General features: G+C 44.9%; 1 protein-coding gene across 4 annotated transcripts in view; it reads right to left on the reverse strand.

Moving 5' to 3' along the window:
• Positions 1 to 16155, reverse strand: part of ERG (ETS transcription factor ERG) — a 133792-nt gene that overhangs the window by 72006 nt on the left and 45631 nt on the right. The window contains exon 3 of one of the 4 annotated variants that reach the window (XM_085081584.1): positions 14884 to 15065. The exons of the other annotated variants lie outside the window; for them this stretch is intronic. The gene's annotated coding sequence lies outside the window, so the exon portion shown is untranslated. The remainder of the gene's footprint in view (positions 1 to 14883; positions 15066 to 16155) is intronic. 4 annotated transcript variants of the gene reach the window in all.

Genomic DNA, 16155 nt, shown 5'->3' on the forward strand with positions numbered 1-16155 from the left:
ATGGTAGCCTGTGGTATGACTAGCCCTCCTCAAAAATCTGTGTAGTTATTGCCTTTCTCTTGCCTAGGGTGCATCACATGTTTTTCATTTGGATGATCTGCATCGCGCTACCTCATTAAAACAAACATTTATGCAAAACAAAGGCTGCGTATCACAGGGCAGGGGTTGGAGCCAGATTTGAAGGCTGCAGCCTCCCAAAAGCATCTTTCAAAGCAGAGTTTCCGCCGTCCCAGCTCCACTTGTGCTCAGCATTTGTGGATGATGTCAGACACGCGGTGCCCTCCGAGCGCCTCGAACACAAAGCGATGCTGGCGGCAGATGTGGAGCAGGAAGGGTTTGCCGGGGGAATGGGAAGAAGGTTGGGATTTTTCCTGTCCCCTCTTGGAGCTGCTGCCGTGCCCTGAGGAGCTGGAGGTGCTGGACAGCTCCGCCTGTGCAGGGCCACCACCCCGGGACAACCCTGCCCTCCTCACAAAGTGCCTCCCACCTCTTTTCCACACCTTTCCCAGGTGGGGAAAACCTAGGGAAAAAACACTTCCAGAGCAGCTGTGCAGGGAATCAGGAGGATGGATTCTGTAGGAATTGTGTTTCCTCCGTTGTTTTCAGCAAGTGCTTTCAGCTGAGGTTGTTTTTGCCCTGAATAATAATTCCCTCCCACCAGAGGAAGAAACTTTCTCACTTAAACAAAAAAAAAAAAGGACATTGAGGGGCTGCAGAGTGTCCAGGGCAGGGAACGGAGCTGGGAAGGGGCTGGAAAACTGCTGAGGGAGCTGGGAAAGAGCTGAGCCTGGAGCAAAGGAGGCTCAGGGGAACCTTGTGGCTCTGCACAGCTGCTGCCAGGAGGGGACAGCTGGGGGGGTCAGGCTGTGCTGAGTGTCCCAAGCAAAAGGACAAGAGAAAACAGCCTCAAATTGCACCATGTTGGTTCTCAGTGGAGATTAAGGAAATAAAATTTCCCTGTCAAAGTGGTGAGGCCTTGGAATGAGCTGCCCAGGGAGGTTTGCAGTCCCTGTCTCTGGCAGTGTTCAGGAGGAGTCTGGATGTGGCCCTTGGGGACATGGTTTGGGTGATGCTGGTGCTGCTGGGGTGGCACTGGGTGATCCTGAAGGGCTCTTCCCACCTTGATGATTCTGTGATTCTGTAAAGGGAGCTTCAGATAAACAGTTTGAATGCAGACATTACAGATGCCTGAAAGCAGGTGAGATGAAACACACCAAAAAAAAAGCTAAAATACATGAATCTGTGTATGCATTTTTGGTGGCTTTTCTTAAAAAAGAAAAAACACCCAAAAACCAAAAAAACCCCCCCAAAAAACCCCAACCAGACAAACAAACAAGAAAAAAAAAACCAAAAAAACCCCAAACCAAAACATACCAACAACAACAAAAAACAAAAACAAAAACAAGCCAAACCAACCCAAACAACAAAAACACCCCATAAAAACCCCCCAAACAAAACAAAGAAACAAAAACAATCTACCAACTAACCAATGAGAAAACCTCAAGTGCCAAGGTTAATGCTTTTTATCCAAATCTCCCAAGTTGCTTACATGCCAAACTTCATCACTACTAATTTAACAAAGTTTCCACATGCTGGATTTTGGAAGGTCATAAAGATGTCGCAGAACCTCAGTGATTATTGTGGTTTTGTATAATGTATTCCTCACATTAATGCTTTATCATTATGTGTCAAAATACATTAATCAATGCAGGCAAATATTTGCATACTTAAACAAAAAATATTTACTGTTTGGCATTTCTGACACTCCACAAGCTCATTTTTAATCACTTCTCTTCAAGAGTCAATATCTGTTGCTGGTGAAAATTCAGGAGAATTTTCTACAAACTCCCTCAAAACGGAGCACAATTAATGACTGTATTTATAACTCAATACAGAAAAGGAATTACCAGCCTGTGTGCTACATCAACCTTCCAAAATAACTACGGCTAATCCATATATTCTACAGTCGTAAAAAAGTAAATATTTTTCGGTTTTGATGTGGCACATTTTGAAGTGACTGACATGAAATTATGGCAAGGCTGCGATGCTTTGGAGGCTGAGGATACAAGTGACTTTTCACTGTGTATTTATTTGTAGGATTTCTGCAGTGAAGGATGATTCCAGTGGAAAATGAGCCCTGCTGGACTTGTTTCTGGCCCTGTAGCTTGGACAGTTTCAATTACCCATTAACAAATGTACTACAGGAAATACAGGGAGCTCACCAGTCCTACAGTTTTTTAAATCAACTTAGTGAATTCAGGCTGGAGCTTGCTCGAGCTATGAATGGATTGATGCAATGTGTGAATTACTTCAAAATTATATCTGTACAAATATCTGCACATATCTGTGCAAACACGCAGAAAATAGCTCCATGTTCACGGATAACTATGGAAGAAAAAAAGATTTAAAACTTAAGTAGTTTGTTAAAATATATTCAAACACTTGGCCTTAAGAGTTCTGCTCACCATTTTATCTTGTCATCTCCCTCTGGATGACTCTACTATCTCTTTTTTTTTAATAGACTAATTATGCTACAAAGTGAGTATGTAATTTCCCTTTACAAAGCTAGCAACTTGACTTTAAAAAATGCATGCTATTATCTAGCATTGAAGCCTGCCAAAATAAAATAGCAAGGAGTGATATTGTTCATCACCAATAAAAGTATATACAGAGAGCTAAAAAAAAAAAAAAGAGGGTGAGGGTTAAATCCTGTCTCTGTTAGAGCCAGGGGAGTTTTATCACTGTCTTCCTCAGAGCCTGCACTTCATCCCAGCTACTCATAACACTTTTCATATTTGATAGGGAACAATTTAGAGTGATAAATAGCAGCCAAATTGCACGTGTGTGTGAGGAGGGGAAGATTGCAAAACAGCCTCAGTGTTGAAACGAAACTACTTCTGTCAGTTTGGAAATGTTTTGGCTTGCCAGGCTAAAGCTGAGTTGAAGCAGGGGAAATATTTCTGCTTCTGCTGGTTATCTGAAAGCTCCAGGCTGGTCAGACTGGCTCCTTCTGGAGTCACCTCCTGAGATGGGAAGCTCAGGCTTGCCCAGATTTCAGAAAGGGCCACAAAGCTTCACTCAGAAATTGAAGTTATTTCTATTACTGTGTCTATGTATCAGTTTAAGATCTAGTTTCAGGCAGAAAAACTGCTTCACACAGCTCTAAAAAATTATGTTTTTTCCTCATTTCCTGTTGGGAGAACCTTTAGTGCAAAGTCCTGAATCTGAAACTACATTCAAAATATTTGTAGCTCTGTCCATCTGGAATGTGCTGCAAAATTTCATCTTTGAGACCTGCTGCCCATTGATGCTGAACCAACCATCATCATCATCATCATCATCAAGGTGGGAAGAGACCTTCAGAATCATCCAGTCCCAGTTTTAAGGTAATTCTTCTACATTACTTCAGTTTTATTCCATTCAGAGAGCAGGACTCATCAAAGCAAGGAATTTGAACATCTTTTATTGCTTTCCTGACAATGTGTTCAGTAACATCCACCTTTGAAATAGCAATTTCATTTACTCAGACCCTTTAAATGATTTCTAATTTTTTGCTTTTTAGGGGAAAAAAACCCAAACCAAAAAACTTTAATATAAGGATATTTCTGATAGAGTTTTGTTTTCATATATAAATATACACATTGGATAAGAAAACATGTTTATGCTTTGGAGTAATGCAGCCAACAGATTATTTGAGAATGGATTTCTACTGATTTGCTACCTGAAAATCAAACTCATTAAAACACACATCGACACCAATGAAATTTATGTAATTACAGATTCCTTCCTTTCTTTAAAGCACCTCTCCCTTCAAAAAAATGTTTCCTCTGCTCCCGTCAAGTGAAATATTTCAGGAAACTCCCTCACAGCTTATCTCTGGAAGAAGGAGGAATATGATATGTGGTGGGTTCTGCCCACACGTGTGAAGCTGATCCTTGTCTCCCACATCCAAAGCAATTTTTAGCCAAAACTGTTTGCTGGCCCAGAGGGATTAATGGTTTCAAGCTAAAGCCACATGCAGAGCAAGACAAGAGAGAAGAGATGCTACCCCCTGTCAAGCCTCTCAGATGTCTGGCTCTAAAAATACTTTTCCCGTGTCTGCCACGCCAAAACCAGTAATATTTACAGTGCTGCTATTACAGCCAGCACTTCCAAAACTGCCTTCTCGTTAAAGTCTCCCATCCAAAACAATTTAAATGGTCTATATCTAAACCACATGAAAGTCTGGAGCAGTGGGGACAGGAGTTATCTGAGCCTCACCCAGCCTGGTTTGCTCATCAAGATCACCAACAGGAACTAGTAAAGCATCTGAAATCATGGGCCCACTGTCCAGTTTCCTGGAAAAATGCTGTCAGCCACACACTCTCTTTTACACAGCTCCACCCAGGCTGTCACAGCCCTCAGTTTTATCGTATTTTTTCAGAAAAGCCCAGCTGACGCTGTGGGAAGTCCTGCATTACCAGATCTCAGCATTCCCATTAAACCTGTCTTGGAGAGCCTCTGCTTAAGGCATCTACTTGTAAGATCATGAGAATTTGCACCTCTCAAAAACAAACCTCATTATTTTGGAGCTGCTGTTTCATTTCTTCAGGTTGCGAGTTCCCTCTGCTGTAGAGGGCAGTGGATACCAGGCCTGACCCTACAGCTCTGACTCAAACATCCCACAGATTTTAAGAGGAGCATGAGAAGAGAAATTCCTTTCTGAAACATTCACAGAGGAAAATCACTGATTTGATTTGTCTTAAATGATGTCAGGAAGCTTTGATCTCCAGCATTAGGCATGTAACAGGGTGTCAGAGGATGGACCAGGCTCTTCTCAGAGGTGCCAAGGGGACAAGAGGAACAGTCAGGAACTGATGCCCAGAGAGCTCCTCCTGGACAGGAGGCAGAACTTCTTCTCTGGGCAGTTCCCAGCACTGAACAGAGACCAGATAGGCTGTGGAGTCTCCTCCCTGGGGATATTCCAGAGCCATCTGGACACAACCCTGTGCCATGTGCTCTGGGATGGCCCTGCTGGAGCAGGGAGGTGGCACCAGATGCCCACTGTGGTGCCTTCCAAACTGACCCATCCTGTGATTCTGAATTACCTCAGAAATTTTTCTGGTCTTTGTTTTTAACTTTTGCACTCACATGACAGCTCTTTGTCTGATAAATTCACCCTCCTAAAGGATGAATGAAGTGGGAAAATACTTCTGCCTCCTCTGCTGGCTGGTGAGGTGCCATCTCCCCACTGCACAGCAGGTGACTGAAGCAGAGGGATGGAACTGGTAGAGATGTGAATCTGTCTGAGGATCAACAAATGAGGGGAGGAGAGAGGCTGAGGGCATTGAGTTTGTCCAGCTGGAGCAGAGGGGACTGAGGGCGGAGCTCCCCAGGACAGCTCTGATCTCAGCTCTGGGACAGGTTTAGTGGGATATTTAGGAAAAGGTTGTTCCCCCAGAGGGTGCTGGCACTGCCCAGGCTCCCCAGGGAATGGGAACATTCCCAAAACTGCCAGAGCTCCAGGAGCCTTTGGACAGCACTGCCAGGGATGCCAGGCTGGCATTGTTGGGGGGTCTGGGCAGGGACAGGGGTGGCACTGGATGATCCTGTGGCTCCTTTCCCATCAGGATATTCCATGATTCTGTGAAGCAGAGACCACCTGGAGTGTTACCTCCACCTGCTGCTGGCTATAAGGATAAACCAAAAATAAATTTGGTTTTTTCTTCCCCTCATCCTGAAGTGGGCAGGGTGAGGAGCCTGCCCTGGGTGCAGTTTATTCATACATTGTTTAATCATACTAAGACCCTGGCCTCCCATGACCAATATCATCACAAATACCAACAACTTATAAAGTGGTCTCAGTTTTTCTGAAGTGCTGCAGATTTTTCCAGAGGCTGCAGGGACATGGCAACCATTTCCTCTGAGTGGTTGCCATGTCTTCCCCCAGCACTGGCTCCAATTCAGCGATGAGTGAAGTGACTCCTATAAAAATTGTCTGAAAAGCACTCAGGGATTGCTCCAGGGTAAAAGCTGCAGCTCCTCACCATATGGTGCAAGTGGCTAGGAATAATGTACCCTCTTGTCAGGAAAAGCTAAAATCTGCTAGAGGCACAGGGATCCTAGCTGGGAATACCTAGCTGATACCATCAGCTTGGGTTGGAGGTTGTGCATTTGGATCTATTTTAAAGGACATTTCCTGTCACAGAGAAAAAAAAAAAAAAAGATAAAATTATTTAATTTTTAGGCAGATCTAAGCAGACACAAAGTATTAAAACAAAACATTTCAGTGAACTCCTAAAGAGACAGATATAAATACATTTTTTAAATTATGGTAGTTCTACAAGCATTGGTGAAAGGTAAATTGGCATACAGAATGGAATTATGAAACTTTAAAAATTCACAGTCCCATGAAGCCATGAGAGACTTTTGCCCTCCTATGGCATACAGAAAACATTCAAAAAAAGAAAGTAGCAATTTGTAAACCCAAATTGCTAATCCTTGTACCTCTGACACCTTTAACTGGGTGCTAAAACTACCCAAAATAGCAGTTTGAAACATACTTGGTGGAACTTTTATTCATTTGATCCATTGTTATCAAGTTGGCATGTGAATTTTATTTTAAGGGAACTACTCAAGCCTGTGAATGTACCTTTCCACTACAGAATCACGAAGCAGCAATGTATGCAAATCCCTTGGAGAGATTATCTTTACCTTACCTTAGCTGCCCAAAAATTTGACATCTAGATTAAAATTGTTGCCTAGGCTCCTTTGAAATTTATTTTAAAATGGGATTAAATATCTTTGGGATATGCCTATATTTCCATGAGCTCTGCAGACAGGTTTAGCTCTCAGAGTTAGGGGAGATGGATCTTGATCCTAAAGACATAAAGTGTCTTTCCAGTGATGCCCAATGACAGGATGAGGAGCAATGGCCATAAACTAAAACTCAAGGAGTTCCACCTCAGTATGAGGCAGAATTTCTTTCCATGGAGGGGGCAGAGTCCTGAAACAGGGAGCAGAGAGGGTGTGGAGTCTCTCTCTGGAGACATCCCAAACCCACCTGGATGTGCTCCTGTGTCACTGCTCCAGGTGACCCTGCCTGGGCAGGGCTTGGACTGGATCATCTCCAGAAATCCCTTCCAACCCCAACTAATTTGGGATTTTGTGACAGTCGCGGCAAGGCATGGAATTCAGAGGAGGATTTCACAGTCCTCATCTGCAGGACATCAGGAAGCAGAAATAACTGGAGATAGCAAGGCAGACAACACATCCTACAGAGCACTTGGCACAGCCAGCCAGTCCAGCCCCTGATCCAAGGGAACTCCCAGCAATCTGTGATCTCACTGACATCAGTGAGAGCTGGACTTGGCTCCCTCTGCATGAACTGATAGTGATGGAAACTGAATGAAGCACTTGGCCACTGCTTTGTGCAGCTCCCCAAGTGCAGCTCTGAGAGCTGAGGAAGCTGTAAATAGGAATTGGGTCACCCACATCACCAGTTTAAATCCAGCTCAGCACACAGGTGCTTATTTAGTGTGGTTTTAGTCCAGGCCCCAGAAAACAAGATGTTGTCCACACCTTGGGTCACACCCATGCTCTGGCAGTCTCCTCTGGAAAGGAAAAGCTTCCTCGAGGGACAGAGACCAAACGATTCTCTCACCTTGCAGGTCAATGTCTGAGGCCATGCCTGAAGGCACTGATGTGATGGGAATGATGCTCACATGGATTCCTCCTGCTCTGAACTGTTCCCTCAGGCCAAAGGGCTCCCAGCTCCTTCCCACTGCCCGGTCCACAACACCTTGCAGGGGCACAGCTGATCCTCAGGCTCCCTCACAGCATTTTTCCAAGGACACCACTTGACAGTATGGCCAGAGACCTTTATTGTCACAGTCACTGAACAAGTGACATTTCCTTGGCCAGGAGAGACTTATAAAGCGGATTTCTAATACACCACTGACCACCAACTCTTCTGTGTTTTGTTTTTATATTTTATTTATTTATGGAATCTCTCAGCTGGGGCTGCTCAGCCTCGAGAGTCTCCTCCCTGGGGATATTCCAGAACTCTCTGGACACAATCCTGTGTCCTGTGCTCTGAGATGACCCTGCTGGAGCAGAGAGGTGGCACCAGATAAGCCACCATGGTCCCTTCCAGCCTGACCCATTCTGGGATTCTTTGTGATTCTCTCAATACGATTCAAAACCCAAGTATTTTTACACCACCACAGCAGTTCCAAAAGCTGCTTATGGTATTAATTACCATCCCTGCCATTTGTCAGCCACTGCACCACATGGATTATGGCTTGGCCCAGACAGAATACAAGTGTGCCACAAGCTTAGGACTTTGTGCAGAATAACTTAACAAAAGTTATCAAAGAGAAATGGTTCTCATAGGATGCAGGTTCATATTTCACTATAAATTAGAACCTGATAAGCAAAGAGCCAGAGACCAGTTTTTCAGCATGGGAGAAGATTAATGCAGTGTCTCAAAAGTGGCTTTCAATGTATTTAATTGCAGTGATAAGTTATTCAGTGGCACATGTTTTTTTTTCATTACTTTTTCAGATGGATTTGTCAGAGTGCAGCGCCTTCTGCTTGGCTTGGTGAAGCATTCTGTATTTCCTTCAGTTTGTCCTGAATAACCTAAAAAATATATGACCATGGATATCATCTCCAGTCTGACTGGGGTCTCACTTCCTGATTTCCAGCTCATTACCAAATGGATTAAACAACGCCAGATTTAGGATGCGATTTGAGACACCCTACCACTGATCTTGAGTGGCAGCCTGAAAAATTAGTTTTGACTATTTTTTTCTTGGCTTTTCTTGTTATTTTTTCTTGTTTCTTTCCTATCCATTTTTAATGGCTGACCAAATGTCACTTTTTCCTTTGACAAGAAAGCTTTCTGAGCTGTTTTTTAAAAAAATAAACCCGTTCTTTCAAATCTGCTTTTTTTCTTTTTCTTAGTGCGATCTAAAAAATGTGCTACAACAAAGACTTCCAATTTTCCTTTGGAAAATACTTCCTACTTCATATGGTTGATGGAGGAGGTGTATTTATAACTTTGCCATTGTTTATTATTGCGACTGGTTAGGTGTTATTTTTGCCCTGCAGAAAGGCTTGGAGGTGCTTCCCAGCTCTGCTCTCGTGTTTGTTTTTAAAAGTAAGTACAAAGACTGTCACTCTTAAGTTCCTCACTTCCCCTGAGTCCATACATTTGTGTTGTGAGCAGCAAAGGCACTTCATTCTTCAGGCCTTTCAAAACTCCTGGATTAATACCATTAGGTTTGGGTAACTTGTTGCTATTTAATTTATCAGTTTGTTCCAGCACCTCGTCTGTTGATCCTGGCAACAGAAGCAAAATGCTTTAAGGGCGCCTCTAGAGCAGATATCTAAAGAAAGTCACACACACATCCCTAAAAAAAATCCTCCCTCCAGCAGCCAGAGCTGGAGATTAGAGCTGGGTTCATGGATGTGAGCCACACCAAACCAAACGGGGCATCCAAATAACTCAGGTCTTTCTGCTGCTGAACGTATGGTACCACGTCAAGGCTCTTCATAATTAGCACAATCCATAACAGATTTGTTTTTTCTCCCAAGTAGTAAACATTCTCATGCTTTGTTCAGCTGAGGTGGCTGCAGCTCTGCTCCCACCTGTGTGTGTGCAGACACACGTATCACCATGCCCTGAGCACAGTGTGCTGCAGCTGACAGACAGACCTGATCCACAGGGCACAGTCATGGAATCCCAGAATCTTTTAGGTTGGGAGAGACCTCCTAAATCATCCAGTCCAAGCTGTGAGCAATCTCCACCTTGGCAAGCAGAACAGAGCACTGAGTGCCACAGCCAGGCCTTCCTTGAGATTCCATCACCTCCCTGGGCAGCTCCTGCCAAGGCCTGAGCACCCTTTCCATGCAGAAATTCCTGCTGCTGGCCAAGCTGAGCCTCCCCTGGCCCAGCCTGAGGCTGTTCCCTCTCCTGCTGTCCCTGTTCCCTGGAGCACAGCCTGACCCCCTGGCTGTCCCCTCCTGGCAGCAGCTGTGCAGAGCCACAAGGTTCCCCTGAGCCTCCTTTGCTCCAGGCTCAGCTCTTTCCCAGCTCCCTCAGCAGTTTTCCAGCCCCTTCCCAGCTCTGTTCCTGCCCTGGACACTCTGCAGCCCCTCCAGGTCTCTCCTGCAGGACCAGAACTGGACACAGCCCTGCAGGAGCCTCTCAGTGCCCAGCACAGAGGGACAATCCCTGCCCTGCTCCTGCTGGACACACAATTCCTGATCCAGCCCAGCTGCCATTGGCCTCTTGTCCCCCTGGGCACCCTGGCTGTGTCCAGCTGCTGTCACAGCACCCTCAGGTTTAAATCCAGCTCCAGATGACCCCCTTGGTGACACAATCACCATCAGTATATGGCTATCATCCCAAAAGCACCCACTCTCATTAATTCAACCCCAAAGCGTGGGCTCAGTGCTGCTGGCCATGTCCACCACATCCTTGCCCCAAAACTGTGTCAACAACAACAAACTGAGGAACTGGCAGGCCTGGACACCTCTGTTTACACGAAGCAGCCTGGAGACAGACGAGCCAGGGAAGGAGCTGACCTAGCAGCAGCCCTTCAGCCCTCTCCCCCATCCCAGCGTTATTAGGGCTGCAATGGGATCCATGTGTGACCACCCCACATGTGCACGGCTCTTCCTGCGCTCCCAGCCCTGCCGTGGCTGGGTTGAAATGACAGCATTTTATTTATATTTCTGCCGCCAGAGGCCTGCAAAGGCTGGGCTAATTCTGGACACCTGCAAGGTCCGTGGACGGAGCAGCCAGTCGGGAAGAGAGGCAGGAAAAGAGCTAGGAAGAGAGAAGAGCAGCGCCAGCCCCGAGGACAGGAGCGCTGAGAGCAAGGAGAGCTGCTCCCTACATTTGCTTTGGATCATGTTTTTTGAGACCAGACGCAAACCTTGTTAAATTTGGGGTTTGTTTGAGCTGTGTGAGAACATCCCTTGGTCACACTGCCCAGGCACAACCCAGTAACCAACTCCCAGGATTCACAAAAACTCTGGGATTTGGCTCCCATCTACTTTGAGAGCATTGAACCAAACAAAGGTGGGGGAGGATCAAATCTGTGCTGCAGCAAACCAACAGAAATGCCTTCTCCAAAGCCCACCTGATAGATTTAATATGACTGGTTTTTGGAGGCTATCTATCATTTTCGTTTGGCATGAATATAAATCCAAAAATCCCTTGATCCCAAGAAGGCACTGAGGAGACTCAGTCAAGATTTCAGAAGGGATGTGCTCCTTAAAACTTGGAAAGTTGGCAGATGATTTAATTTTGTTAGCAAATTTGACAGTGCCATAGGAATTTTCCAAAATCAAAGAGCCCTTTCATAGGCTTCCCTACCCAATCCTCAATCCAGTGTCTAAGAATAACATTCAGCCCTCATTAATTAATGATATCAGTCCGAATAATGTCAGATTGCCTCAGAGGCCTTGCTGGGAGGGATGAATCACACCCGGCCGGCTCCAAAGCTCTCCCTCTGACAAACTCCAGTGTGTGATGATGGAAAGCTCAGCCTGGAAAGCTCTCACCCCCGGAGCCCCAGCAGCCCTCACGCTGTCTGAGGTGTGTGGGGCAGACTTGGAGATGTAACCTGGCTGTATCAGGAAGGAAAATATTATTTTCACCCTGGTTAAATGGTGCTGCACTTTCCCATGTACTTTGTGTGATGGGAGAAAAAAAGACTGCAGAGATACTCTAATTTTTGAGGTTCCCAGCAGAGTCAAGATTATATCCAATGGTGTAGTGCTACAAAGAAAATCTCTGTGATTCTGGCTTTTACCAAAACTACAAACTGAGATTTCTCACCAGCCCAACTCAGCTGATACTATTCCAACATGGGAAAAGACACACCAGCTGTCTCTCTAAATGTACAATTTTACTGAAGCCATGATTATGTATGAAAACATCCAGACTGCTTCCAGAGTGCACTATCCTAATATTGACATAAAATTGCCTAGTTTCTATTTGCAACGTGATCACAAATCCACGATTGGAGTTTTCCACATATCCACACTCTGCTTTCTGCCACAGCTGAAAGCAGTGACTCCTGATCAGTCACGAACACGAGGTTTGGTCATAATTGTGCATCACCCTCTTTTCACGTAAATGCTGCATTCCTGGGCCTCATGAAAAATCTCCAGGCAAGAACAACCGCATTGTTTAACGCATTCACATAAATATTTATCCTCAGATAAATATCTGTGGATAAAATATTCTCCCTTTCTCCTCAGATGGCCATGAGTGGCCAGGCACAAACCTCGTCCCCGGTGTCCCATGGAACACCCCAATCCTGCCACAAGGCTGAGCCTGGCTCAACATAACCACGAGCTCAGCAGAAAGGCACATGTGGCCCTGGCTGTGGGATTCTGGCCACAGAGGCAAAGTGTCAGGGAGACAAAGCTGGGACTTGTCTTTTTTTTGTGCCGTGTTTGTTTATCCGCCGCACACGTCGCGCCCGGTAACACGAAGCCACCAGTTTCAGATTACAAATATACCATAAATGCCATAAGTGATTTATTTTTCTGCCGCGCCTGGGAAAGCAAATTTGGCGTTTTTTTAAAAAAAAAAATCTTAACTTGACGCTGATGGATTCTGATTGCCACTGCAAATATAGATGTTTTTGTTATGCATAAGCACCGTTTTGATGTGATGGCCAAAGCTCTCAAAGGGTTTGATTTGGAGAGATGAAGCCTTGAGAAAGACCCGTCAGATTTCGGGACCCCCGCCACAAACAATTTTCAGTTCAGTAGGACTGGTCTGAGAACAACTTTAATGTGCTGTTTACTCTGAGGCATGTTGGTTCTAAAAGCCACTGACAAGTTTCGCACACAAACATTTGTGTTTGGAGGAGGCGCTGCCAAGCGAGCCTGCAAAAACCATTACATCTAGAATTTGTTATTTCGCTAAAGCATTCTGAAAAATTACACCGAGCGACTGCGTTTCAAAAAATCTGGAGACGTTAATTTCACCCCTGAAATGTGATTTCTTTTAAAATCCCTTTTTTCCTCCGTAGTCCCTGCCACAGGATCCACCCCAACATCTGGAGAGCAGAATCCAGGCTGACAGACTAATGCACATGTGGAGGAGTGTGTCTGCGCCTTTGCTGCTTCTCAGGACAGACACATTGTCTCCCTCTCCTTCTGCCTGTCCCCTCCTTTGCTTTTCCTTCTTTATTTTTTTTTTCCCTTTCCTTTAATAAGACTCCACATGTCTTCCAGCTCTGCTGTGAATGTGACCAGGATGTGATATTGCCTTGCACCGACACACAACGTCTGGCTTAGGTGATACCAAGTTACTGCCCTGGCTTTGAATGCCTGCAAGGTTATTAACCAGCACATCTGGCTCTCTCCCTAGGAGGGTGAGTTCTGCAGTGCCCCAGGAATTTCTTTCATACACCACTTTTATTAGCTTTTCAAAAGAATACGGATTACCACTGGAAGGGAAGACTTAGGTCGTTTGCAAACAGATTGGTCCCCAACCTGCTTGCCATGTTTGTAAAGCAACAATAGCCAAAACTCGTTATTTGATTTTCAGAATTCATCTTCCTTCTTTTTAGCACAGTCTTATTGCTCTTCATCTGCATTACTGAAACAGTGGCCCATTTGTGATAGACTGAATTTAAAAAAAAAACCATCATCACAGAAAGCCACAAGGATAACTTAGTTTGGAAATAAAGCTCCCAAAACATTAATTTCTAATCCTATTTTTCCTGCAGACCTCACTCCATGATCACAGAAAGGAAGAGAAATGTGTTTCAGGCTTAATCAAAAGAGAGAAGCGCACGTGTAGCTCCGGAGAGCAAATTTATCTCCTTGCCCACACATGGAAGTTGCACAGGACGTGAAGTTTGAATGCACAAGTGATATTACTGTAATTTCCCATCTGGACATCCCTATTTCAGTAATGCCAGAGAGGCCTTTTCTGGTTTCATTTATGTCACTTCCGAAGCAGTTTAAGACAAACGGGAAAACTACAAAAAAAAAAGAAGTCCATGTGGGGGAATTACAGATGAGCTCTCCAGGGCTTTCCTTCTACCTGCCCGGCAAAGTTCAAAATTCCTGGCCAAAGTTCTCCTGAAAAAAACTTCGGGAAGACCTGCCCAGCTCCCTGCCTGCCTCCCAACCCACCTGGAACTCCCACTTCCCAGGAGGAACCTCCACCACCTGCCACTGCTGAGCACACCTCAAGTGCAGACCATATTCTCCATGCACAGCTAAGCAAGTGCAGAAACAGAAAAATAAATTGCTGGACTTGCTAATTAATCTCCTTTTGAAGCCACGTGAGGCCAGATTTTCAGAAGCTGCCGGCACTCAGCAGCTGCCATTGTTCCAAGTGGGAGTTGTTTGGCACTCCCAGCTTTTGAAGGGCTGCTCCTCCACGTAGGTGTTTAAATGGGAGCTCTGCTCTCCACTAACCTTTCGCAATTGCTTTTGGCCAGGCTGCTCCTCCAGAAATATCCCATTGCAAAGAGCAGTGCAAGCACTCACAGAAAAGTCTATTTTAAAACTGAGCATAAATAGCCCATACTCCTCCAGCCAGGGAAAAGAAACAATATTCTGTGATTTCCCCAAACGAGGGAGACAGCCAGGCAAAAAGTTCACAAACTCCAGTAAATTCATACAATGAAAACAAAACAAAGAGCCCTAATTATGCAAATGAAAACAGTGAATGTTTTCAAGAATGTCACAACCTTACTCGGAGATTTCTGCCAAACAGAGCAAGGATTTAACTCCATCAGATAAAATCCTGATTTCTTTGGATTAATATCCAAACACAAGGGATGCCTAGTTGAAACTCTAACCATAAATTCTATCATCAGATTAATTACAACCAACAGAACATAAAGATCTTCTCACCTCCTCAGGTCTGAATCTTCTGAAAAGCCCACCTTGGCAGCATTAGACTTGGCATTATTCAGTCAGCTCCAGCCTTCAAAATAACCACGACTCATTTGGTCCACTAAGGCTCATGGAAATCCTTACAGGGTTTTTTGCTGCGCCTGCCTATAAATTGCATTGTCTTCTTAAGGCTTCCTGTCCTGCAAACAGAGGCACCAGCACAGAGATTCAACTGAGATTGTTTTCCCCCTCTTCTGCTGCTTTTATTTAACACAAAAAAAAAAAAAAGGGGGGGGGGAGAGAGAACTGGTAGAAGTTCCTTACAGGAGTTGGAAGAGGACATCTGCAGGCAATTTAACATGAGGGTTTGTTTCTGTGTCAGCTGGCAACCCCTGGATAACTCTGTCATGTAACTTATATGCTAAAACATGATGTAGGACAACCAGTGAGATTGGGTAAATATGGCAGCACATCAGTTTTATTTGATGAAGATTTATACTTTTTCGAAGGGAGCAGCCCTGCCATAAGCTCTGAAAACAAATACAACCCTGGAGCTGTGAGATTGTCCCACCCTGATCTGCAAACCCACCTTCTGCTGCAGCACAGGACAGGCTCTTCCTCCAAAGAGGAAGAGAAAACAGATTTTTTTCAGGTGGAGAGGGGGATTTCTTCATTCCCCCCTGATTCAGCAGGGATCCAGAGCATCCTCCTCAGCAGGATGTGGAAGAGTTCATGCAAACAGGAGTCTGAGCCCACAGTTTGTGCCTCAGCTCAGTGCTCCCTGCCCACTCCAAAAGGCAGTTCAGGAACACAGATCACAATCCAAAGGGAGCTCTGGGGATAACCAAGTTCCCCAAGCTCCCCCATTCCATGTGTTTAACTTCCTCCCAGCTAGAAGAATCCGGTCAAGTGAGGAAAGCTCATCCATCCTGGTCCCACTTCTGCTCTTGCATCAGATTTTACAGATTTTGACATTTACAGCTATGCATGTGAATTGAGGCCCTGATTAGATTCAATTGGTGAAATTACCTTCCTCCCCCTTCTTCCCCCTTCCTCTTTGTGTGTGTGCATGCTTTGGTTTAGATTATTAGTAATTTAAAAATCAATCTTGCAGTTAAATGTTTAATGGCATAATTGCTTCTGTTGCCTAAATTTGTTTAGCTTGTGCTTTATTAGCATGTAATAACTGAAAGTATATTTTCCTCTGTCTGAGTTAATAACGTCTCCACGATGGCTGACGCGCTCTGAGCTGCCTGGCTGCAGTTCTGGGACAGCTCTGGGGGAACTGGA

This window comes from Lichenostomus cassidix, chromosome 1, assembly GCF_008360975.1.
Source record: "Lichenostomus cassidix isolate B80296 chromosome 1, HeHo_3.0, whole genome shotgun sequence".
Taxonomy (NCBI): domain Eukaryota; kingdom Metazoa; phylum Chordata; class Aves; order Passeriformes; family Meliphagidae; genus Lichenostomus; species Lichenostomus cassidix.